The 25,161-nt window shown below is 43.1% G+C and overlaps 1 long non-coding RNA gene across 2 annotated transcripts in view; it reads right to left on the minus strand.

The window, feature by feature from the left end:
• Positions 1-25,161, minus strand: part of LOC123609210 — a 112,858-nt gene that overhangs the window by 54,900 nt on the left and 32,797 nt on the right. The window contains exon 4 of one of the 2 annotated variants that reach the window (XR_006717677.1): positions 2,022-2,813. The exons of the other annotated variant lie outside the window; for it this stretch is intronic. This is a non-coding gene — a long non-coding RNA (uncharacterized LOC123609210). Of the gene's footprint in view, positions 1-2,021; positions 2,814-25,161 lie in introns of those variants that run through there. 2 annotated transcript variants of the gene reach the window in all.

Below are 25,161 nucleotides of genomic sequence, written 5' to 3' on the forward strand. Positions count from 1 at the left end.
AGACACAGAATCCAAAACAGGCTCAAGGCTCTGGGCTGTCAGCACAAAGCCCACATGGGGCTCGAACTCACGATCCACGAGATCATGACCAGAAAGGAAGCCGGATGCTCAACCGACTGAGCAAGCCAAGTGCTCCTAACATATTCTATTTTTAAAGAAGCATCTGGCACTAAAAACCAAGGTATTTACATGAAGAAATAAAGATCAGGGAGACTATGATACAGTTACTCAAGACTGTACAACTAGATGAAAGAAAAGCCAGAGTAATGAAAATGGCCAATTCTTTAATTCCTAAATCCATTGTTTATTCCAATGGTCCTCATATTTATTTTTGTTCCACTTTACTAACTAAAATACAAGACAGTTCATCACTTATGAGAACACTAGGATTTAATTTATGGATTTTGTACTCAGCCTTGATTTCCTTTTATCTGTTCTTTTTATTGTCTTATGTTCAATACCTTTTCCAGAGAGTATGTGACAAGGGGGGGAAAAGGGAGTTTCTAGAACCGTCAGTCCCTTTCCAATGTAGTGACCCTTCTGATGAAGTCCCAGTATTGGGGGAGTAGACAATATTAATTAAATCAATTTGGAGAATTATCGGTAGAATTTGACTATAATTAGTTCCAAGTTATGTGAGAGTATTATGAACATTTTTGAGTGCCTCCCTAAAATCAATCTCTCTTTCCCACCATCCAAGAGACAGCATGTCGACTTCCCATTGGGCAATATTCCTCTCTAGCTTTATTCAGTCATATGTGGAATACTAAGCCTGAACAAAGAATTACACAAACAAGTCATATTTGTAGGAAGCAATCTGTCAATGAGATATGGTGAAGGAGAGAGTCAGATTGTAAACAGGTTTACAATCTCCATATTCTGTTGGCTGAAGAGAAGCAGTAAAAGAATTTTCTCTCACATACTCCCTATGGAATAAAGAGAACTATTCCTTATTCCATAGAATATCATGGCTGATAGCCATGATTCTGGCCTCTCCATGACAGGAACTCCTTGCGAATAGTTAGGAGCAGTAATAAAAAAGGAATTAGCATAAAAGCTATACAAAAATATGAAGATAGCAAAGAAAAAGAAAAGAATCAGGAAAAAAATGACAGAAAAATGCCAGGAAATGAAATCACCCTAAAGGAAAAGTTTTGTTGTGTTTTTTTTTTGAATTTTGAATTTCTAAATGTTTTTAAAGTTTTTAATTTAATGTTTTAAGAATAAAATCTCATAGAAATATTTTTGAATGCTTCAAACCTCACTGACAGCAAATGCAGTTTTTTAAGACATTTGTTCTAAGAAACTCGTCAACCAAATAGATCACTGTGATCTGCTCCAGGATTGCCCTAACCTCCACTTGGTGTAACCCCAGAGGAAGAAGGAGGTCACCGAATTTAAACTTGAGCCTATAACTGGTGGGAATATCTGTTTTAAGTGCTTCTCTCTTCTTGTACAAGGATGGGAAACTTTTATTTCCCATACTGGGAAAAGAAAAAGTATTGGGAATTTTCATACTTACCGCATTTTTTTCTTCCTCTGAAAAAAGGAAGGAAATTATGAAATACCTGAAAACAGTAGAGAATGACATCTATTCATAAACCATGTGTGAAGTACTTCCACACACAATTCCTCACACTACCCTTGTCAATCCAGCCTGCAATGCTAGAGCTGTGGCCACGTATATACCCTGGCCAAGGCCAAGGTGAGAATGAACTTAACACAGGAAGGACCATGCTGAGAGTTCCTGGTAAGCCCACTTCCAGATTAAGCTGTGACTGAGAGCATTTACAAGCCACAGAGAAGGCAAGGTGGACTGATCCTTACACCGTTGGTCACCAAAATCTTGCTGTCAGTGGGTGATTATGAAATCCAATCCTTGGAAATCTTGCTGTCTCCATAGAATTTTATTTCTGCAAATAAGATCTGGAAGATTCACGCACATGAGTGTGGTGAGCTTGGACAGATATCTAAGACAGGAATCTTAGCATCCCTAACTGCGGGTTCTATTATTTAAACAGTGAATAAGCCAATTCAAATTATTTCAACAAACATTTATTGAGATTATTCAATATGAAGAGATCTATGGTTTTCTAAAACCAAATGTATGGGTGATGGTGAATGTTATTTTATGTTAAGCTAGTTGAGAACTAGGAGAGGTTCTAACGAACCCAGGAAACACATAATTTAAAGGGGAGAGAGAGAACTAAAATTTTCACATTTTGCCAAATGACTGGAACAAATATGGTCAGTTCTGCTATAATGTGACATATGGGTTCCTAAATAGCACTGCACTATGCAAAATCACAGAGTAAAAACCAGAGGGTTTATGGGGAAAATGAGATTAGGACACAACACTCAAAAACTTAGTGGCATGGAAAAAAAAAAAAAACCAACTTAGTGACATGTTTTTCAAAATGTTTTTAATAAGAACCTATGAAATACAGTGGCACCCAGGGGAGATGGTTAAGAAACAAGCATACTACAGTGAAAAAAGGCATTTTACCATCATCATGTTGTGGGTGTCGAAGGTTGTGAATTACTCTCAGGTGATGGCTGCAGGTTTTGGGAACCGGATGGGAAGGTGCACCGCCATTCTCCTTGTGCGTGGCCGTGGCTCATGACACACGAGGCGAACTGAGCCCGGCGGCAGATATTTGAGGCGTGTGCCTTTCGTGTGTCCCGATGCGGCTTGATTCAGCTGGGCACAGTTGCCCACATCCACCTAGTGTCCCTTGCTGACGAAATCGGGCGCAAGCCACATAAACAAAATTCACTTGGTATTCAACCTGCCCCCTGGTGGATCAATGGCGCTGGAATAAATTTGAGGTTTCAAAACAAGCGTTAGAGCAGAACGGACATATACCCATTCACACCCCAGCTCTTTGGCAACGACGGGGTTCTTCCTCAATTCAAAAAACACCACATTCCCCCAAAAAAATCACCTGTGGTTTTACAATAAGAACAATAATACCGATGGGTTTAAACCTGATCTAGAACCAGGGCCCTTGGCCCCCTCCTGAGGGAGGTTTCCTTTGTGTCTGGCAATGAGTGCCGCATCCACTCAAGTACTTTGGGGAGCACTTGTTAAAACAGCATCGCATACTGGGGGGAGGGGCGCTGAACTAATGTCCCGCAACTGATCTTCCTTTCATCCTCCTGACGCTTCTTGGCACAGCCCCTTAGAACAATAGTCATCCCGTGCCTTAGTTCATCATTTTAACATTGGCCTTCGCATGTCTAATAGGTGGTGGCCGTCTGGGCACAATAAGCAATTAAAGCAGATCCTTCAACATTGATGTAAAAACCTAGCTTTCCCCCTATACCACCTGAATTATTTACCCTGGGTAAATGCACATTAAGTCACAGGCTCATGGATGACACACTTTTTCCTATGGACTCATATCCCAGTAAAGCATCATGTCCGTCAGCTAGTGGTGAATCCTAGGGGCACTGTGAAAGAGTCTGTCCATTCTCTGAAGTAGTCCAGCTTCCCTGGGTTCTGGCAGAAAGAAAAGTGGAAAAGAGAACCCTACGCAAGGGGCGACAGCAGATTCTGCATACATTTCTCTCCCAAAGGACACGGGTCATCCAAAGATGGCACTCACCACGAACCCCACGTTTAATACCGAAAGCAAGGGCATTTGCCTCGAGATAACTCCACCAACCTCTCTTTACAGGTATTGGCTTAATTTTGCTTGGCTGTCCATAAATTACTCTGCGGGGTTTAATTCCTACAAAAGAGAATATAATCCAACCTTCTGCTATTAACGCAGCTACAATTTCATTCCTGTGCCAAGCAGCAGGGAGAGAAATCAAACAGTTGGCCCCCAGTGAATTCATCTATATGCCCCAGTTTCCTAACACTCAGCGCGTCTCAGACAATAGACTGGGTTTTAACTCTTTCTTGTCAAGTCTCCATCATGAGCAGTCAAATTACATCCTTCCCCTCACTTCTCAGCTCATTACTCACAAAGAATATCTTTTCCCAGGAAACCTGAGCTAACACACTCGGCAAGCAGTGCTGAAGTTAGCAGTAAAAAGTCGGGTCTCGCCATCAGAAGCACACATTAGCATACGAAATATTTCCATAGGAAGGAAAAAAAAAAACCCCCATCGATTGCAGGAGCTGCCCTCCATTGTCTTAAACGTTGCTGTTGGCAGTCAGAACGTTCACCCACCTCCACCTTGAGATAAGGCACGATCGGATCATGGTAACCTTTTACAGCGATTGTGGGACCGTGTGGGAAGGAAACCCTAACGAACGCGACAGTCCCATTCGATTCTTCGGAAATGAGGGGGAAGGTCCTGTAGACAGAAATCCAGGCAAATGGGGCTGGGGGGACAGTTCACTACTCTAGGCTCCGCAAGAATTACTAGTTGCAGGGCACCCCACTTAGCAAAGGACAAATCCCGGCCCTGACCCTCGCTGTGAGGTTCCGGAGAGAACTGGGGAAAGGATCCAAATGAAAGGGAAACCGGGGGCCGCTTGACAAGATCCTGAATTTATCGCGCCCGCCCGGCGGTCAGTTAGGCAGGCAAATGAACAGTTAAAAGGCTCCACTGAACCATAATCCCCAATCGTTATACTTAAATGGCTCTTCTCAGTATAAAGGAGGCCCTTCAATAACCATAGATCTAATTTCTGTTAATTTTATGTAACTCTAACAGAGTCATTAACATTCGTGGAACCCACTCCACAATGCAGCCCCTCCTTCCCCTGCTCCCCTCATTGCTTCTACCAGCGGATCCCTTGAAAATTTAATTATTACCAGTGGAATTCCTGCACTAACTAAAGCCTTCTGCAATCAAATCAATAGTTGATGAAAGAGTGGTCCGAAAAAGCCATGTTAAATGCATTATGTTCTTCCATTTCCACGTCCCCCGTGTGGCTCCTTTCATGAGGTTGCGACTGGGGACCCTCCAAATACATCACTTTCAGGGAGTTAAAATGTCTAAGTGTTATCCAGAGGTGGCTATTATATATTTATAAGGGCTCCCCTATATGCCTCTTCTGGATTTATTAAGTGCTGTAAGGATCTGTTTGGCTTATACCAGCTACCACAGACTGATCTGAGAAATCAAAGAGGAAATACCCAACTGCAGAGGTGGGCAGGAAGGGAAACGCCCGTGGGTATCGCGACTGCTACAAGGAAAGAGGCCAGTGGCAGGTGTGATTTAGAAACAGAAATAAGTCGTCTCCCACCCTCTTGCCCTACTCATACCCCCCACCGCTCTGCCCTAATGGAAGAGCCCAAATGCTGTGCTGTCTCTCTTTGTGCTTTTCCACCTATGGAGAGTCTCCAGCACAAAATAACGTGCCTTTGGGGAGAAAGAGATGCTTCGGTGTTGTTGTGTCCTTTGCTGCTATTGGTGGACTGGGCTTTGGTGCCTTAATGAGATGAGGATTGTTGCGCCTGGGATGGTTCTATAAAGAAAGCATTTTACCCAGGCCACGTGTGGCGTGCACATCACGGCATTTGCAAACATCCCCCCCCCACCACCGTATATGAACATTTGGGGGGCAGGTGACCCATTTATATTTATACATGGGTTACCTGGTTCTCCAACAGGGCGGTCAAGGGGAGTTGCAGCCCGCGTGATGCATGACCGTGCTGCGGACATTCCTAGAGGCCAGGCTGGAGACGTGAATTTAGATGAATTCTCTAGATAAACAACCAGACTCCTCTCCTAAAGGGCTGAAAGCTGAATCCTAATATATAGGACCAGGTGTGCAAACATAGGGCAGATCCCCTAATCTAAGTGATACGGGAAGCACTCACACATTATCTGAAAAATTTAGCCGGCCACTATTTTCCTGCTAAATTGCCCAGATAATTACCTCAATTTTCCATTTCGCTTTGACTTAGAAACCTAGTCGCAGGATGATAACAGGTCACTGTACAGGGCAGAAGCTTATTTGCTTATTTATTAATAATGCTCATCTATCAACAAGCAACTCCCGTGTGCCTGGCACTGCCCTCAGGAAGTTTTATTCTAATTGAAGTCAACACTCAGACTCTAGAAAGATCAGTGAATGTGAACAATGATCCATTCGCAGCTGGATTCAGTGAATGTAGTGTCATGAGAGCAGAGGAGCCAGAACTCCGGGAAGGCTTTCCTGAAGGAGACAGACTTGGCGTAGACTCTAACCGACCCTCAACTTTGTGTACCTCGTGGAGTAAACAGGTGCCGCTCACAGCCAGCGATGGCCCGAGCCACCAGCCACCTTAGGACAGGCCTGGCAGCCCCAGGGACACAGGGGATCACTCATCACCCCTGGTCACCCACTCAAAGCCCTCCGGTTCAGACGCTTTGCTTTCAGGCAGGTGCATGTTGGGATTTAATTAGGCAGAGAGAAAGACAGGAGGAGAGAGAAGCAGCCTGTGATGTAAACTAACGCATCGTCCCTTAAACAGAGCCCCAGGACCTCGTGTGGGTTCAGTGGTTAGCTGTCCGGGCTTCAGAATCGGAAAGTTCTGGATTTTCCACTCTGCCCTCCCCCTACCTGGTGTAGGGTGGGGGCCCTTGGGCAAATTATTTAACTTTTCCACGCTTCCTTTTTCTCATCAGGAAAGTAGGGATATCCTAGTGCTTATCTATTAATATAATTGTTCCTACCGACCTACATTGTAAGAATAAAAGAGATGATGCGAACAAAGCACTCTGCACCAAGCCTGGCGCGTGGAATGTTCGATAAAACCAGCTACGATATTGGTAAGATAAGTGTTGCTATTAGTGTTGCTAAGTGATGCCGGAAGCCAAAGGTCAACAGCTAAGGGTGGGTGGGGGGTGAAAACAGGAATTTTCAGAAAACAGAGATGTGCGTATGTATATTTCGCGTATATTTGCTGGTGGGTACAGAAACCTAGATGAAAGAAAAAAGAAATAATTACTTCGGAGGCAGAAGCTCTGGTCAACTCAGAGGCACAGGAATGTTTTTAACAGCTGTCTAGGGCCAATTAGGACTCGCATTTCAGATGACACATTCAAACGCTTATCTGCACAGCAGCCTCGTCGTCTGTTCTCTCTCCGTGTTTGTGCATTCACTTTTGCAAATGCATGGACAAGCAGATAAAAAGTTGAATGTCATTGCCAAGGGGGCTACCCGTCACCGTCATTCCAGCTGCACCGTCTCCACGGAGGGATATGCTAAGTGCCATCATATGCTAAGTGCGTCTTCTCTCAACGCAGAGAGAAGAAGAACAAATCATAAATATTTGAGGACTAGCCAGCCAAAGTACAAGAACTTATCTATTACCCATGGTGCAGCCACATCTAAGGAAAAGTTGGTTGTGGAATCTGAGATCAAGCTGAAATTCTCCAAAATAGAAGAGAACATGGTCTCTTAGTTGTGACATATAAATACGCATAATCTCCAAAAGGAGAAAATAAATGATAAGTTTTCAGTACCTAGTGGGGCCCCAAGTACAAAGCAAGTGATCGATTTAGGCTGGTGATAGATGGCTCCTCCCTATTTGCAGTATGTATTCATCAAAAATGTCTCAGGAAGAAAAAAGGTTTGCAATTGAAAGACGTCATTAATTGTACATTTTGCCATATTATTTAGAAATGGGCATTTCAATGCCTAAAGTGAAATGTCCATATAAAATACATTTATAAAGCATTTCGTTTACAAGTTACTCTATGTCTATTTATCACTCTGAACTTCTCCATCACCCAGGGAAAACTGCAAAAGCATTTTACCTCCATTTTACAGATGAAGAAATGAAATCTAAAGAAATTTAACGACTGACCACGGGCCATGTGATTTGGAAAGCACAGGGCCGAGACAAGAACCCGGGTCTCACAACTAGTATCCACCCCTCATTACATATTCTTCTATCACACAGCAATTATTCTAGGTGCGACGGAAGTCAAGGCCGAGTGTCAGTAAGGACCACTGTCCCCGCGGAGCAGCGAGGGATGCCCTGCCAAGCCGAGAAAAGGCATCAGGCCAAGTTTAGGATCGTGAACTGCACCAGCACAAGGACAGCCTGTCAAATGCAGGATCCAATTATCCGTGTTTATGGGGTGTGTGGAGTGTGAGCCCTGAGGATCCCTAAAGGACACACTGAGGAGTGTGAGATTTCTCCCACAGTTAATTGAGAGCCATCAAAGGGTTTTCTTAACTAGGGAGTGATGTAATTAAATATGTATTCCAAAGTCTGGCCGGGGGTTGGGGCTTGGATTTCAGGGAGCTGGAGAACTGCCGAGAGGCTGGAGGCAGAAAGATAAGTAGGAGCAGAAGCTTGGGAATGTCTTCCATCATAGCTCAGGGTCAGCCTGGGCTTGCGTTCTTCTAGAATGTGGACACTCAGTCTTCCACTGAGCTGTGAATTCCTTGCAGAAACTCATGTTTTATTTACCTTCATATTCCCGGGCTGCAGAGTAGAGTGAGTCATATATTGCAAACCCTGTCTGTAGGACTTCTCTCCCACACGGCCCGGCATCCCCTTCTCCTCAACAGACACAAAACTCAATTACTACCCTGCACCCAAAGATCGCCTCTCTCGCCATTTCTCTCTCCTGAGAAGTACACACCGCCGCCCCTCTGGTTTTCCAAAATCAGGCATTTGCCCTAAGAACCTTCCTCTCCCTCATCCCAGCCTCCATCCATTCATCCCTACACAACGCCCCCTTCTTGAACATCCCCCTGGCCCTTCACTAATTGTGGTTTGATCAGTTTCCTAACTAAATAGTTGTCTGCAAATGTACCCCTTCTGAATCTATCCTCAACACTACTCACAGAGGCATCATTATAAAATGAAAACATGACATGGCTTAAAACCCTTTGTTGGTCCTTCATTGCCTAGAGAACTTCCTGGAGTCCAAACTCTTCAGCGTCACCCACGTGCAAACCCTCCATCATCTGGCTTTCATCTCTGGCCAGTTGCCTCCAGTCACCTGTGCTCCGATCTAATGACCCACCATGGGACACGCAGAGTGAGCTTTCGAGCCCATGAGCCTTCACACACACACACACACACACACACACACACACACAAGTGCCGCCTTAGTGTGTGCCTTAGTGCCGCCACCCAAGTGCATTCATACCTGATACCTGCCTGGACAGCTCTGATTTGTCCCACGTTTGCCATCTTCTCTTCTGAGAAAGCTTAACTCATACGGTCCCTGCCCCCTCACCCTGCCCCCAAGGCAGAAGTCATCCTTTTCTGTCCACTGCTTACCTCTGCAAAAATTCTCCTCACACTGTATTAAAGGCATTTGTTTTCATGTTCCTTGAGGGCAGGGACGCTGCCTAATTCATTTCTCTTTCCAACACCCAGTATTTACTTAGCACATAATAGATACTCTTTAAACATTTATATGTATTAGTACGTACATATTTTTAAAGACTATATGATGGAATGAACAAATAGATGAATGTTGACATATTTTTTCTTCCCTATCCTCAACTGCGTGATTTCAGTAACATCTATCTGCCTATAGAATGACAACGGACATTTGACAGCTATAGAAATACATACATATATATGAAGATGTGTGTGTGTGTGTGTGTGTGTGTTCTTGTATTTCATCAACTTCATTATCATATGGTTACACTTTATATACAAAAAGCATTTTAGCATGTGTGTGTGAATACATATGCAGTTATATTTAAAAATCCCATCATGAAGATGTAAATAATCTGGACATTTCTCTAAATGAATTAGAAGAAACTTTCCTTATATTAGTTTTATTTCTCTTCCCTAGATCAAAACATTAGCTTCTGCATCTTGGAAGCAGAATGTTGGAAACATCTTTGGTAACTGGTGAATGAATTAATAGGTGACGATTGGCTTGGCAACCAGAATGTCCAGTTTACCAAGATAGAGTTTACTGGGTGAGGCTATTAAATCTATCACAGTGACTTTCATAGCATTTATTTTCCCCCTGAAAGCTTCAACTTGTGCATTTTTTGAGTTACCTCGAAATATTCTAAATAAAATACGAGTGTACTGTCTTGAACAATACAATACCTGGCACAAAGGAGGCATCTGATATATATCTGTTATCATTGCCTAACTCCTCCCTGCTTGATTATATAATCCCTGAGAGCAGGAAGTGTGTCTTATTCACAGTGCATCCCCATAGAGTTAACCACTTTGCTCAATGTTCGTTGAATAAGTGTGTGCTCATGGGCATTTGAAATTGGGCAAGACAGACACATTCTTCAAATGGTATTTGTGTTGGTTCCACTACCTTAAGAATCAAGTTCATTGGTCTCTGTAGGTACCAGTCATTATTAAATCGAGCATTCTACTTGACTATTACAGGTGCAAATCAAGTCCACGCGCACAAATCCTAGCTTCCATCTGGCACTAGAGACCTAAATGTGAAATCCGGTGTATTGTCTAAGGAGAAGTCAGCCTCAAAATCAGGGAATAGAAAGAGTGATCCATAAATGTTGTTTCTTCATCTGCAACAGTGATAAGTCACAAATAAGAAAGTAAAGAGTATTATCACTGTTAACTGTTTCAGATCACCATCTGCAAAAAGAACACAACAGAATGGAAATTGCTTTTATAAAGTATTCAATACAATTTAAACATCTCATGATATGCAATGGGGCTCTCTGAGATGTGCCAGATGCTATTAAATACAGCATGCTCTATGGGAAAATCATGCAAAATACATTCAAGCAATTGAATTATATTGCAGGGCATAAAGGGCTGAATACATAAACGAGCCCCCATTACCTTGGTCTTGGGGCATTTTTTCTTGTAGCTCTCAGATGTAGAACATGAAAAATAAGAACAAATATAACACCTGTATTTTTCAGTCAATGATACACTTTCAAAGCATCCCACACTTATAACACAAAATATGCCCTAGTGTGTACCCATTTTACATTAGAAAGAATGAGATTTGTTACGCACATTTATAGTGTTTTTGCCTAAGACAGTAACCTTTGGAATTGTTTACTGAAGGAGCCACGATGGGAAGGAAGTAGCTACAAATAATTATAGAGACCTATTCATTTATTAAATATTGATTAAATTTGGGAAGGTTCTTTTAATCCAAATGCAGCATTTAAAATTTGCAAAACTTTCCTAGTTTTGCAGGAATTTCCCCCTTTTTTAATATTATCCTCTAAAAAAAAAAGACTTTACCTATAAGATCCTTTAAGGTATGGATAGGTAAGGCAAGTGTTATTTACTAGACAAGTCATAAACACGAGGAAACCAAGGTTCCAGGGGATTGAGTGCTTTACCCAAGGGCACCAAGGAAGGAAACCTGACACCAAGGACTCCATGTAAATCATTCCTCCACACTCATATCCTTTCACACCCACCAAGGCCTCTTCAAGAGCTGCGTAGAGAGAAGGCAGGGGCTAGATGGGATCCCCCAGGTTCCCCAGGCTCTGAGGGAGCACTCTGTCTAGTGTATAGACTAGAGTACTCTATACACTAGACTACATCATTGAGAAAAGCAACCTTAGGGTTAAGAATGTAGAGAAGGAGACTCATGTGCCACAATGGTAAGGATGGGGAGGGAAAATCCAAGATACAGTGCCCCGGGCACAACTAGGTATGAGAACAGGAGCTGAACCAACGCACCAAAGTCAGGGTTCGGCACATTGTCGAGAGGACTTATCATGAGGACCAACTTCCATGGTTCCCCCTCAACGGGGTCTGCTCTTCCAGCCTGGCATATAGCCAACTCCATCTCATGGGAAAACATTTTGTCTCAGTCTTCTATCAATCACACAAAATCCGTTTGTTTCAAGAGGGTTTGGAAGCCAACTCACAGAGCTGTTGGCACCTTTTTGTGGAGGCAAATGGGAGATTATTTTCCAACGTTGTAAACATTTATGTTTAAGACCTGGCCTGGCTAAGGCTCTTGCCCACAGACACAGAGTTGAGTAAAAGGGATGTTAAAATGGGAGCAACCCTTTGGTGACATATCAAACACAGAGAAATTGGCCCAAGAGCCCACTCAACGGCAACTATATATTTTATTCTTACATCATCAATCTTGCTTTCTTGTGAGTGGTAAACTGGCCTAGAGGCCACTAGAAGGAGAAGAACACTGAGCATGAAGTTGATGATGTCAGCAGAGGCAGCAATGTTGATGAGATGAATTTACAGGTGTGATTACCTGCAGAAACATCAGTGAAAATGACAAGTTGAGAACCAGGTGGGACTGTTAACAAATGTAATGATGCCAGGCCGGTGAAACTGTTGGGGGAGGAAATACACAGTCTTGATGGGACATGGGTGTCAAAGCTGCACTGTCGAGGTCATAGTGTGAGGCTAGAGAGAAAAAAAAAAAGGTACAGATGCTCACCATACACTAAGAGCAAGAGTCAAAGCCTAGGAGGAGAGGAGATAGCCTGGAAAACGTCACAGTGAGTACAAAAGGTTATCAAAATGGTCCAGAACTTGGACTTCAGAGTCAGAATGCCTGGCTTTTTTTTTTAACCTCTCCACGCCTTAGTATCCTCATCTGTCAAAGGGGAATAATGGTAAGGGTTGTGGTCGTTATTAACTATGCTAACATATGGAAAGCACCTGGAGGGGTGTCTGGTGGATATTTAGGGCTCAAGGAAAATATATTAGTAATAATAATCATGGCAATACTAGTAACATCATCATCATCATCACCATAAACAGATGTGCTCATTTGGGGAAGAAGAGAAAAGAAAAAAAGAAGAAAGAAAACAAAAAGGGGAGAACCTATAAAATGAGTTGCCACGGAAACAAAGAGCAGAGAGGATTTAAAACTGGAAAGGCTAATTAACAATATCCAATGCTAAAACAAGGTCTGGGGAAATTATACCTGAGAAAAGATCGTAGATACGGAAAGTCAAGTTCATTCATGGCCTTCAAGAAAGAAATACCAATAGACGATTGGAGGCAAGGCCAATGTTTAAGGGTTAGAGTGAAGAAGCACAGGATAAGGAACAGGAGGAGTTGGCCAGTCATTCAAGAATTCTGGAGGCAGAAAGAAGGGGAATTTAGAAGAGTTACTCAAGGAGATGGCCGAGTACAGGGAAGAGTTACGATTGGGAAATCTTAATATATATAAAGACAAAGAACAGGCCCTGGCAAGAGAGAGGTTGAGGAAAGGGGTTAAAAGTGCAGAAAACTGATGGTGCCAGCTGTGCTAGGAGGTAGAAGGGAATTCAACCCACAGCTTGGGTACAGGAGGGTGTAAGAGCAAACGGCAGTTTCTTCCCTGGACACAGGAAAGGACAGGAGAAAATACAGACAAGTGCTGGAGAGGAAAGATGTTGAGGGAGCCGAATGTAAATGGAAACACTCTTGGAGTGCCTCAGTGGCTCAATCAGTTAAGCATCTGACTCTTGGTTTCGGCTCAGGTCATGATCTCACAATTCATAAGTCTGAGCCCCACATGGGGCTCTGGGCTGACAGCTCAGAGCCTGCTTAGGATTCTCTATTTCTCTCTCTCTCTCTCTCTCTCTCTCTCTCTCTCTCTCTGCCCCTCCCCTGCTTGTATGCATGCTCTCTCTCAAAATACATAAATAAACTTAAAAAATAAATAAATGGGAACACCCTTCACATTAAAGTTGAGTCAAGGCCATTTTCCATGGAAGCTTGAGGGGCATTGGGTTGAGAGTTTGAGAAAAAGAATTTAGCTAGGGAAAAAGAACACTCCCACTTTCTGTATGATGTAGCAAAAGAACTCTTAGGAGACTCAATCAACACATTTGGTGACACTCTTCAGCAACTCTGGGTTGCATAGAAACAGGAAGGAGAGGGAAAGTGAGGTATGGCTGAAAGTCCAGGATAGGTCAGATAGTGGAACTATGGGGCCAGAAGAGACTTCAGGGTTCAGAAGAGCAGAGACAGTACAGGACTGAAGGCTATGTTACAAATAAAATACACAGTGGCACCTGGGTGACTCGGCCGGTTAAGTGTCCAACTTCGGCTCAGGTCCTGATCTCATGGTTCACGAGTTCTAGCCCCACATTGGGCTCTGTGCTGACAGCTCCAAGCCTGGAACCTGTTTCAGATTCTATGTTCCCCTCTCTCTCTGCCCCTCCTCCACTCACACTCTTTCTCTCAAAAATAAATAAACATGAAACAAAATTTTTTTCAAGAATAAAATATACAAAAGCAGTATTTGGAGAATAAATGATTAGCAGGGTATTTCTAGCTGGGAAGAGAGGTGAGGGCAGAACTGCAGACACTGAGACCCTAGAAGTCAAACTACCCATCTTCTGGCTGGGGGGAATAAGCAAGAGAGTAGTGGATGCCAAAGAGCTCTCAGGGGTATTCTCTTTCTTCCAAGGTAAACTCACTCACTCTTTTACTACTTATGATGTTTTTCTTTACTATGTGCAGTGCTAGAATTCTAACCTAGTTCTGTAGAATTTCAAAGCCCAAACTTTTTACCTTTTGTTTTTTTAAATTTATTTATTTTGAGAGAGAGAGACAGAGAGAGTGCACAGGAGGGGCAGAGAGAGAGGAAGAGAGAGAATCCCAATCAAGCTCCATGCTGTTGGGCACAGAGCCCGACGTGGGGTTTGATCTCACGAATTGTGAGATCATGACCTGAGCTAAAATCAAGAGTCTTGACGCTTAACTGACTGAGCCACCCGGGCACCCCTAACTTGCCTTTCTTTTCTTTATTATAATAGCCATTCTAATAGATGTGAGGTACTATATCATTGTGATTTTAATTTGTATTTCCCTGATGATTAATGATGTGAGCATCTTTTCACATACTTGTTGTCCATCTATCTTACTTCCTTAGAAAAGTATCTATTTACACTTTCTTCCCATTTTTAATTAGATTATTTTGTTGTTATTATTGAGTTATATGCATTCTTTATATATTTTCAATATTAACCCTTCGTCAGACATAATGACTTGCAAATATTTTCTCCCATTCAGTAAGTTGCCTTTTTGTTTGGTTGATGGCTTCTTTTGCTGTGCAAAAGCTTTATAGTTTGATGTGGCCCCACTTGTTTATTTTTGCTTTTGTTGCTGTTAATTTTGGTGACAGATTCAAAAAGTCATCACCAGGACCTATGTCAGGGAGCTTATTGCCTATGTTTTCTCCTAAATGTTTTATGGGTTCAGGTGTTACATATGATTTTTTTCCCTCAGATTTCACTCCAGGAACTATAATTTAAAAATATAAAGGGTCAGGTCATAAAAGGCAATTCCTACATTTTTGTCATTTGTTTCTGTATTATTATCATTATCATTGCTGTTGCTATCCCTTTATTGTCATTTGAAAGGCAACTTTTGGAGAGAAGAAAGAGGCATGCACAAGTTCAGAGTCTGTCTTAAATTGGAACCACACATTTTGATTTTCAGCTCATGTGTGCTGCCTGGTTTACTCTCAACAAAAACCAACTCTTGTCCAGGACTTTCTGAAATAACAGAGACCAAAAACTCTTTTTCTGAGCTTATCAAACTTGTGTACTTCTAGGACTTTGAAAATAGTTGTGCTTTATCCTGGAATGCTCTTCCTATGCTGGTCTACTTAGAAAATTCTAGCTTATTCCTCAAGTCCCAATTTAAGAATTACTTGTTCTGAGGGTACCTAGGTGGCTCAGTTGGTTGAGCATCCAACTTTGGTTCAGGTCATGACCTCACAGTTCATGAGTTCAAGCCCCACATCAGGCTCACTGCTGTCAGCAAAGAGCTCACTTCAGATCTTCTGTCTCCCTGCTTGCACTGTCTCAAAAATCAATATTAAAAAAAAAAAAAAAGAATTACTTGTTCTGTGAAGTTCCCACTGATTCTCCCAGATAGCATGTACCACAGAGATGGTGATTCAGTATTCACAAGATGTGTGCCTTTGTACACATATTGGTAAACCGTGGTAAACCTCGTTCTCTCCCTGCATACCATCTACCATTGAAGTCAGGCCAATAAAACTTATTTCCCATGGCAAGAATGAGCATATGTCAACGAGGATGTCCTTTCCAGGGATAAGAAGAAATGGAAATCCTGACCTTTCCAGCCTAGCAAAGGATAGAAAGAAAAAGAAAAACTGGAGGAAGACAGGGTACAATTGGTAAAATATACAGATTATGGCTTCTCACCTGTGGATTGAAGGCTTAGGTTGAGAAAAAATAAATAAAAGAGATGGGCTTTGTGCCCCAGTTTCTATTTGGAATAAAAATGAAAGACATGCTTGGCAGGCTAGCCCGCTAGCAATGTGGGGTATCTGCACGGAGTAAAAATGGTACACGCCGTGGTAAAGGAAAGAGAACCTGAGTGGTTACCTCCATGGTTCCCTCTACCTCTCTAGGCAGAAGAAGCTCCCACCTGCCCCATCAGGAAATGGAAGGTAGCTGCTGATGGTGCTTCTTAGCAAGGTGAGGAGATGGGGGAAGTGGGAGGGGGCAGGTGGTAATGTGGGAAAGTTGGGGGAAAAGTCACTACATTGCCAAGGCCTGGGGGAAACGCCGGGGAGCACTGAGGAGGAGCCCTGTCATTGAGGGAAGAGCACTGGGCCAAAGTAACATCTGTCCCAGAGAGAAGATAGTACATGAAGAGGCCAGGTGACATAAAGGACCACAGAGGGACCAGCACAGAAGCCGATGAGCCATTTCTCTTCTCCACCACCAGCAACCATGTGCTCATGCCATTTTAGAATGGGTGGCAATGGGGGGGAAGAAAGCAAAAAGGTTAAACATATAACTGAAAAGGAATTAAATGACTCGTAAGAGATTATTTATGCTAGAAGAAAGTGAGACAATTTACCTAACTGGTAGTATTTCGTATTTAGTTTACTATTTAATTTAGTAACTAAATTAACTAGCTAGACGGAGATAACTGGCCCGTTAGAGTCTAAAACACATAGAGACACACACACAAACACAGATCGAGTTGGATGGGGACTTTATTAGTCATGGTTCTCTAGAGAAACAGAACCAATAAGATAGATGATAGATAGATAGATAGATAGATAGATAGACAGATAGACAGATGATAGATGGACAGACAGATGATGGATAGATGATAGGTAGGTAGGTAGATAGATAGATAGATAGATAATTGATAGATATATTATAGACAGACAGATGATAGGTAGATAAGTAGATACATAGGTAGGTAGGTAGGTAGGTAGGTAGGTAGGTAGGTAGATACAAGAGATTTATTATAGGAACTGGCTCACACAACGATGGAGGGCAAGATGTCTCAGAACCTGCCACCTGCAAGCTGGAGAACCAGGAAAGCCGGTGAAGTTATTCAGTCCCAGACCAAAAGGCTGAGAACCAAGGACCAACATAAGTCCTGTTCTGAGTCCAAAAGCCTGAGAACCAGGAGCCCTGATGTCCAAGGGCAGGAGAAAATGATGATCTCAGCTCAAGTGGAAAGAGAGCAAACCCTTCCTCTGAATTTTTTTAAGCTTATTTATTTAGAGAGACAGAGAGAGAGAGAGAGAGAGAGAACAACTGGGGGAGGGGCTGAGAGGAAGAAAGAGAATTCCAAGCAGGCTCCCCGCTGACAGCATAGACTTTAACCTACTGAGCCACCCAGCTGCCCTTCCTTTCCTCTGCATTTTGATCTATTCTGGCCCTTAAAGGATTGGATGATACCCACTCACACTGGAGGGGCCATCTGCTTTATTCAGTTCATGGGTTCAAATCTTATCCAGAAACACCTTCACAGACACACCTAGAAATAATGGTTTAATAATGTTCTGGGCATCCATCCCATAGCCCAGTCAAGTTGACACATAAAGTTAACCATCACGGTGACTTACAGAGAAGACATTGGTGGAACACAGAGAAGCTAAGTTTACCCTCCTGAAATATTTGTAAATTTGTGGTCCTGCTATGCGAGGCTCACACTGTATGGTAATTATGTATCAATATATCTATTCCCTCGCATTAAATTGAGGTTTTGAGAGTTAAGACTGGATTTCCAACTTCCAATTCTAACACAATATTGGGCATACAATAGGCCCCTAATAAACATTTGTAAAATGAAGGGATAGAAAAATCAAGGTGGGGGAGACGGCGTGAGAATGACCACTGAGCATTCTTGACACACTTAATAGCAATGTAGATTCAAGAAGGCGCCCCAGAAATCTACCTCTCACTCTTGGTTTCTGATGAGCCTTCTTTCTAACTTTTCTTAGTCTCTGTTCTCCTTTATTAATTCTTCCTTTCTTGTTCCACCAAAGCTTTCAGGAGAAAAAAATTAGGAAAGCTGGCCTGTAGAGCTCTATAAAAATATTTTTGAGCAACGCCTCTCCATCTCTGTGTGTTCTGACGTTACGGTCCATAGCAGGAGAGTCTGAAATTCAATCAGCTAGCAAGTTAAAAATCAGTATCTCTATTTCAATCAATAATATAAATATATAGAGAGAGAGAGATGTATAGATACACAAATGTACAGGCTGAAAACACATATAGGGCAGGTACAAATGAGTCGACCTCCAACCCAATAAGCTATTTCACCAAATTTTCTATCCAGCCTTGCTCCGTAACCAGAAACAATAAGAAACACCGCTGAATGGTCTTTAAAATTAAATTCTTCCTTGCAACTTCCATGGAAGTGCCAACGTGGATTTTGACCAAACTCTGCTAAACGAAATCTTATAAAATGTGGCAAGGCTCTCTGTAGGAATTGCAACTGGAATTGAAAGGAAGGAAGGAATGACCCACATGAATCGGTCTCTGTTGCCCTTATCCCCCCGTGTTTCAGAGCTGGAAATCTAATACCTACAATTCCAGAATCTCTGCCTGCAGGACTCCCAGCCAGATTCTACCCAGGAGGAGCACTCATGCATGCTTTGGGAAGCACCAGAGAAACCGTCATCATGGTAGTGCTCCTCTGACAGGCGGGGCGTGGTGAGTGAGGGCTTTGGCAAGACAGGGATTTTTTTCTCTCTTTTTAAACTTTCTGTGCTGGAGGCAGCTGCCTCTGATGGTTCCTGGAGACGCCTACAACCTCCCGTCTCTCTAAAAGCTAAGTATTCCCTGTATTAAATCTCTTCCTTCTTGAACACCCTAGAGTCATTTCTCTGTATTTGACCATCATGATGATAGGAGAACAGCAGTACATAGCATTATACTATGGAACAGAGAACACACTTTCGGGAATGCCACAGGATCACCTCTTGTGAACCCCTCCCCTCCCTCTCTCATCCAGCGCATCGGCAAGTCCTTCCGCCTCACTTTACCAGTTAGCTCGCCTATCTTCTTCCCAACTCCATGGTGATCACTCCTGGGAGGGGGGCTCTCTCAGTGCCAGGCTCTCCAGTGGCGGGGGAAGTTCCTAGTCCCCGCCCAGTCCCCATCATCAAGCACAATGGCAAGGTTCCCCTTCATCTTCTATGCGGTTCTCATAGTCAAAAGCCTTCTGTGGCTATTTCCTCTGACTTCAGAACTAAGTCCTCTTGCTGTCCAGTGTCTCCAAAGCCTGGCCATACCCTCCCACCTATGCAGCACTGGCCGAGATTCATCATCTCCAGTTGGACTGGTTTCCCACCCTATGACCAACACACCATGTGCATTCACCCCTCAGCTTCTTTCTTCATGCTTCCCCCTCCTCCCGAAGGCCCTCACCACACTATCCACACCCACCACATCTGTCTGAGAGACTCAAGTATCAGCTCCCACATTATGCCTCTCTACCCACACAACACTCATGAATACCTTGCCCTTCTGATCTGAAAGGTTTCAGCACAGAGGAGACGACCTGCCAAGTTCAGCCCACATTATTATCGCCCAGTCTTGGGAGCCAAAATGCATGGCTATTGCCTTAAACTGTTACATCTTGGGATGGTTTATCTGCAAACACTAACAAATAAACACTGTTCCCAGTCGTGTCCTCTCCATAGGACATCCTCTCCAGAGGACAGCAGGCCGTCTTTTTAAACTGAAAACCAAATAAATCACACCTTTCCCCTCCCCGGCTTCCTCTCCGCCTACATCACCAGCCCCGACACTCCATTTGGTCACGCCAGCCCTTTGCTATTCCTTAAACGACCCTGCTTGTTCCCACCTCAAGACATTTGACGTTCTCTCCATCTGGAAAACTCTTCTCTTAGAAACATACATGACATCCTCTCTTCCTGCATGTAGAGTCCTTACTCAAATGTCACCACCTCCCAGAAGCCTTCTTGGAGAGCTGTCCCTAAAGTACCGTCTCCCTCAAGTCTCCGCTCCCTCACCCTGCTTGTGTGATGCCTGTGTGACACACGCATTTGTTCACTGGTTTATTTCCCATCACGCTAAAAGAGAAACCTTCTGAGAACAGGGACTTCTGTGCCACACTGACCACTGCCTCTGTAGGGCTGGAAACCATGCCAAACATACAGCAGTGGCTCAGGAAGGAGCTGAGGATTGAAAACATTAATGATTTGATCACCACCCCTCAGGGATGATTGGGATCCACCACGTTTTGTGGGTTAGAACTCCAGCGAGGCCTGTGTGACTAGAAACGTTTTCTGTACCTCAAAGCATGTTGCCAATAATGAGTGAATGAAATCAAATTTAAAAGCCGTTTTTCTTTTATATGGCATTATAGTCATTTTGATGTGACACCGACATAGTTTTTCTTATGTTGTTTCCTTTTTATAACACAATTTGCATAATTTAAGGACAACTCTGTAAGATTTGCACAATTGAAGGCAATGCCAGAAAATGTGTTTCAAGAGTCTTAGGATTTGCAATCCTCACCGGCTCTGTATAATGTCGACATCTCTTACGGTAAAGGCGTGAGATGCAATGTGGACACCATATGCATTCCACTCTGGAAAGCAGAATGGGAGCAAAGGTTTAAATGTCCTGACACAGACTGATGTAAACCAGCAGCGGTCCCTTTGCTGCTGGCAACAAAGGCTGGCTGCACACGTTCAGCAATACTCAGGAAACTAACAGAACTAAAAGGGAGCCCAGCCTTTTTCTAGGCACACCCCACACAATGGGGCGCCTGGGTGGCTCAGTCAGTCAGGCTTCCAACTTCAGGTCATGATCTCACAGGTTGTGAGTTCGAGCCCCACGTCGGGCTCTGTGCTGACAGCTCGGAGCCTGGAGCCTGCTGTGGATTCTGTGTCTCCCTCTCTCTCTCTGCCCCTCCCCCACTCACACTCTTGTCAGAAATAAACATTAAAAGAAAATTTAACTAGCCACATAAATATCCCAAATCCTTTATTGTGTCTCTTTCTAGAACCAAAATATGCAAATTTTCATCTATCTGAAGCTAAGGCTGCCCCCCTAAATGAGGCCAAAATGTGTTCAGCTCAAGTAAAATAACCAAATTGAATCTCAAGTAACAAATAAATGACAACAAAAGTGGGGCTTGGGGAACAGAGCTACTTAGAAATGTATATCATCTCTCTACTAGCTGTGAACTAAGGCCAGTCCTAACAGCATCCTCCACAGACAAAACCACGTCATTATTTATGATCTTTTTCAACATTTTATGAATAAGTGGAAAAGCAGGTATAGAAAGTTTATATTAAACAAATTAAAATATAGTTAACCAGAGTCAGATATTCCCTAGTTAAAAGTAGACCTCACCTATGTTGTGATAAAAGATCAAGCATTTATCTTAACATCAAGAAAATACAGGAGTTTTACAGAATTATAAAGCATCGTTTAATTGTTCCACGAGCATACTAGCAACATTTGTAAAATTATATGATAAAAGATTATTTCTCCATCTTTCCATTCATACAGATCCCTCCATTCATACCAAGACACACAACTTTATACACAGTTGCCTTTACTTCCTCTGTAAGTCAAGAGCATATTAAAATTAATATTTGCTTTATTGTTGGGTATGAAAATGGCCCAGATGTAATAAAAAGAGTTGGTCAGATGCCACACAAAAAGCAGCTAGATCTTAAGATAAAGGAGCCCAGGGACACAGAAGGATCTAGGCTCAGCAGACTAGAAGGCTCCACAATCTGAGTCCCTCTTTAAGAAAAAAGAATACAAAATTAAAATTTTCTATGTAAGCATATTTAATATATAACTGAGAAAAGAAATCTCAACAAATTATGTAATTTAATCTGACAAATACCAAGGATGAAAATCCAACAAAACCATATTTTTTTAAGCCAAATAACTAACATAACTCTATAATACTTTCTTTTTCCTTCACTTTTTTTTGGGGGGGGAGGGGCTGGATGTTCTTTGAGCACCTCTTCACAAGACAAAAAGGTTATATGTATTCTACATAGAGAATGATAGTTCGATCTTTCCTCTAGCAGAGTTGATAGGAAGGTGCTGCCTTAACAGATATATTCCTGACAGAGAGAACTTCCATTTGACGAGGTGTTAATAAGGACCAACTCTTCCACTTACAAGGTCATACATCTGATGAAATTTTCACTAACTGGCCTCTGACTCCATACATTTCAAATCTGGTTTCTCCCCCCCCCCCACCCCCCACCCCGAGCCACACACTTCGGGAAGCAGGGAAGGAGAACACAGTCATATGGCTGGGTGATGTCCACCCCGGCACATCCGGGCCACAACCCGGCACATTCCTACACCAGGGTAGCTAAGAGTGCTTGGTGATACGTGGAGCGACCGCAACTCATAGACGTGAATCCCACGAATCCCACTGTAAATGTGCTCCCGTCTCCTTTCCTTCAAGTTACCTCAAGACTGCCCAGGGCTTTATAGCAGTTTTGTTCATAGATGTCAAAACGTGGGAGCAATCATGAGGCCCTCCGTAGGTGACTGGAGAAAGAAGCTACGGTACCTCCAGACGTTGGAATGTACTTGGTTTGAAAAAGAAGCAAACTATCACGCCATGAAGGCCATGGAAGAACCCTAAATGCGTATTACTAAGAGAAAGAACCTATCTGAAAAGACTATATACTGTATGACTCCAACTATATGACATTCTGCGAAAGGTAAAACTGCCAAAAGGGAAAAGGTCGGTGGTCGGCAGGTGTCGGGAGAAGGGAGGGGAGAATAGGTGGCACACAGAGTATTATTAACGCACAGTTATTCTGTGTGATACTATAATGGTGGATACATGTCATTATCCATTTGTCCAAACCCAGAGAATGTACAACGCCAAGAGTAAACCCTAATGTAAACTGTGGGTTTGGATATGTTGACATAGTCACTGGTTGTAACAAGCGTCCCACTCGTGAGGGACAGTGGGGGAGGCTGTGCATGGGCAGCAGCAGAGGGTATATGGGGAATCCCTGCACTTGGGGCTCAATTTTATTGTGAACCCAAAGGAGCTCTAAAAAAATTAAGTTTTCTTTTTAAAAATGTGTTCAGGGCCACCCCAGTGCTACCCAAGATGAGGGAAAGTGTGACAGAAGTTGGAGAGCAAAGAGATGGTGATCTTAATCTGGCCGGGATGAAATATGTTATTTCTGCAAATGTTACAAAAACACATACATGTTGGGGAGCCTCTCCCAGGGCCTTGGAAAGATCCCTTACAAGTGGGGGGGCCTGACAGGTAAGCTTCATGGTACATCTGTTACATTCAGGAGGTAAAGATTTGGAAAGAAATTCCAGCGCTGAGACAGATGAATGCCTCTGAATGCAAGTGGCAAAAGGAGTCAGTCCAGCACTCTTCTCCTTCTGCGGTTAGCAGAGCCTGCCTCTTGCCGGTTGCCCAAAGCAGGGATCTGTGTCAGGGACAAAGAGCATCTAGCCGGAGACCACGGGAAGTAAAGGAAAGCAAAAAAAGGTTAATTATATTATATCTGCATTTTTTATAGGGCAAAATGGTCAATATCAGCAATTTCATGTGGATGAACCCAAGAATAATTATTCAAATTTGATGAATGCTTACCACGTGTTGTGTTATTAACACCTCCTCCTAAACATTATTACAGTTTGACCTGTATCCTCCAAAAAACATACATTGGTCTCTGAACCCTCTGCATCTCAGAATGTGACCTTATTTGGAGTTTTCACAGGGGTAATCAAGCTAAGATGAGGTCATTGGTGTGAGTCCTAATCCAATATGAATGGTGCCCTTATACAAGGGGGAAGCGGGGCACAGAGATTCAAGTGCACAGGAAGAAGATGGTCTGAAGAGACCGGGAACACCATCTACTAGCCAACGCTATCAGAAGCTGGGAGAGAAGCCTGGCTTCACAGACTTCTCACAGCCCTCAGAAGGGACCAGCCCTGCTGCCCCCTTGATCTTAGACGTCCAGCTTCCAGAACCGGGAGAAAGTGATTTCTGCTGTTTTAGCCACGCAGTTGGCAGCACTTTTCTGTGGCAGCTCTAGGAAGCCAATGCAGGTGATTCCTTAAATCCTCACTACGCTCCCATCCGGTGAGTGCTTTTCCTGTCCCATCTCAGAGAGAAAACTGAGGCTCAGAGAGACTAAGAACAGCGTCCGAGGTCACAGAAGCAGCAGGGGATGAAACTGGGCCTTGAATGCCACAGTCTGACTCCCGTGAGGTCCATGCTCACCATCACCACACAATACCTACTCAGTGGAGCTGCCTCGGCATTCAATAATACCCATTTTAGGGGTGCCTGGGTGGCTCAGTCGGTTAGGCAGCCGACTTCGGCTCAGGTCATGATCTCACGGTCTGTGAGTTCGAACCCCGTGTCGGGCTCTGTGCTGACAGCTCAGAGCCTGGAACCTGCATCAGATTCTGTGTCTCCCTCTCTCTCTCTCTGCCCCTCCTCTGCTAGTGCTCTCTCTCTCTTTCTCTCAAAAATAAATACACACAAAAAAAATTTTTTTTAAAAATAATACCCATTTTAAATCAGCAACATCCCCAGGTAACATACAGAATGTCTGAGAGTCCCTAAAACCACTTGTCCTCTGAAGTACTATTTCTCAAAACCCACCGTTCTCCCTTGAAAATAGTTAATACCAGGGAGAAAAGGGCACTTAAAATAAATGCAGTGGTCAAAACTCAGTGGTCAATGATGATGAAGGTGATAGCTTTGAAGACTTCATTTTGGAGGTAAACTAGGAAGGCATGAATTCTTAGGATAAACAGCAAATGACCCTTGAGCAGACCAATTTTACTAAATTTCTGATAAAATTCTCTGATACTCTTTATTTTGCATTTGAGTTCCAAAGCATGAATATGAAGAAGGTCATCTTGCAAAAACATATTTAATGGAATGATGGATTTTGCCTGCAGCCTCTCGAATTCATTGGAGATTCAGAACTTTTTTTGCTGGGAGGATCCTTCTAGTCTTCATTCTTCCTGAGTTTTTCTTCTTTGGCTCTTATGTAGGTTAACTCTCACGGAATTTCATTTGT

The sequence above is a fragment of the Leopardus geoffroyi genome, chromosome B2 (genome assembly GCF_018350155.1).
Source record: "Leopardus geoffroyi isolate Oge1 chromosome B2, O.geoffroyi_Oge1_pat1.0, whole genome shotgun sequence".
NCBI classification, from domain to species: domain Eukaryota; kingdom Metazoa; phylum Chordata; class Mammalia; order Carnivora; family Felidae; genus Leopardus; species Leopardus geoffroyi.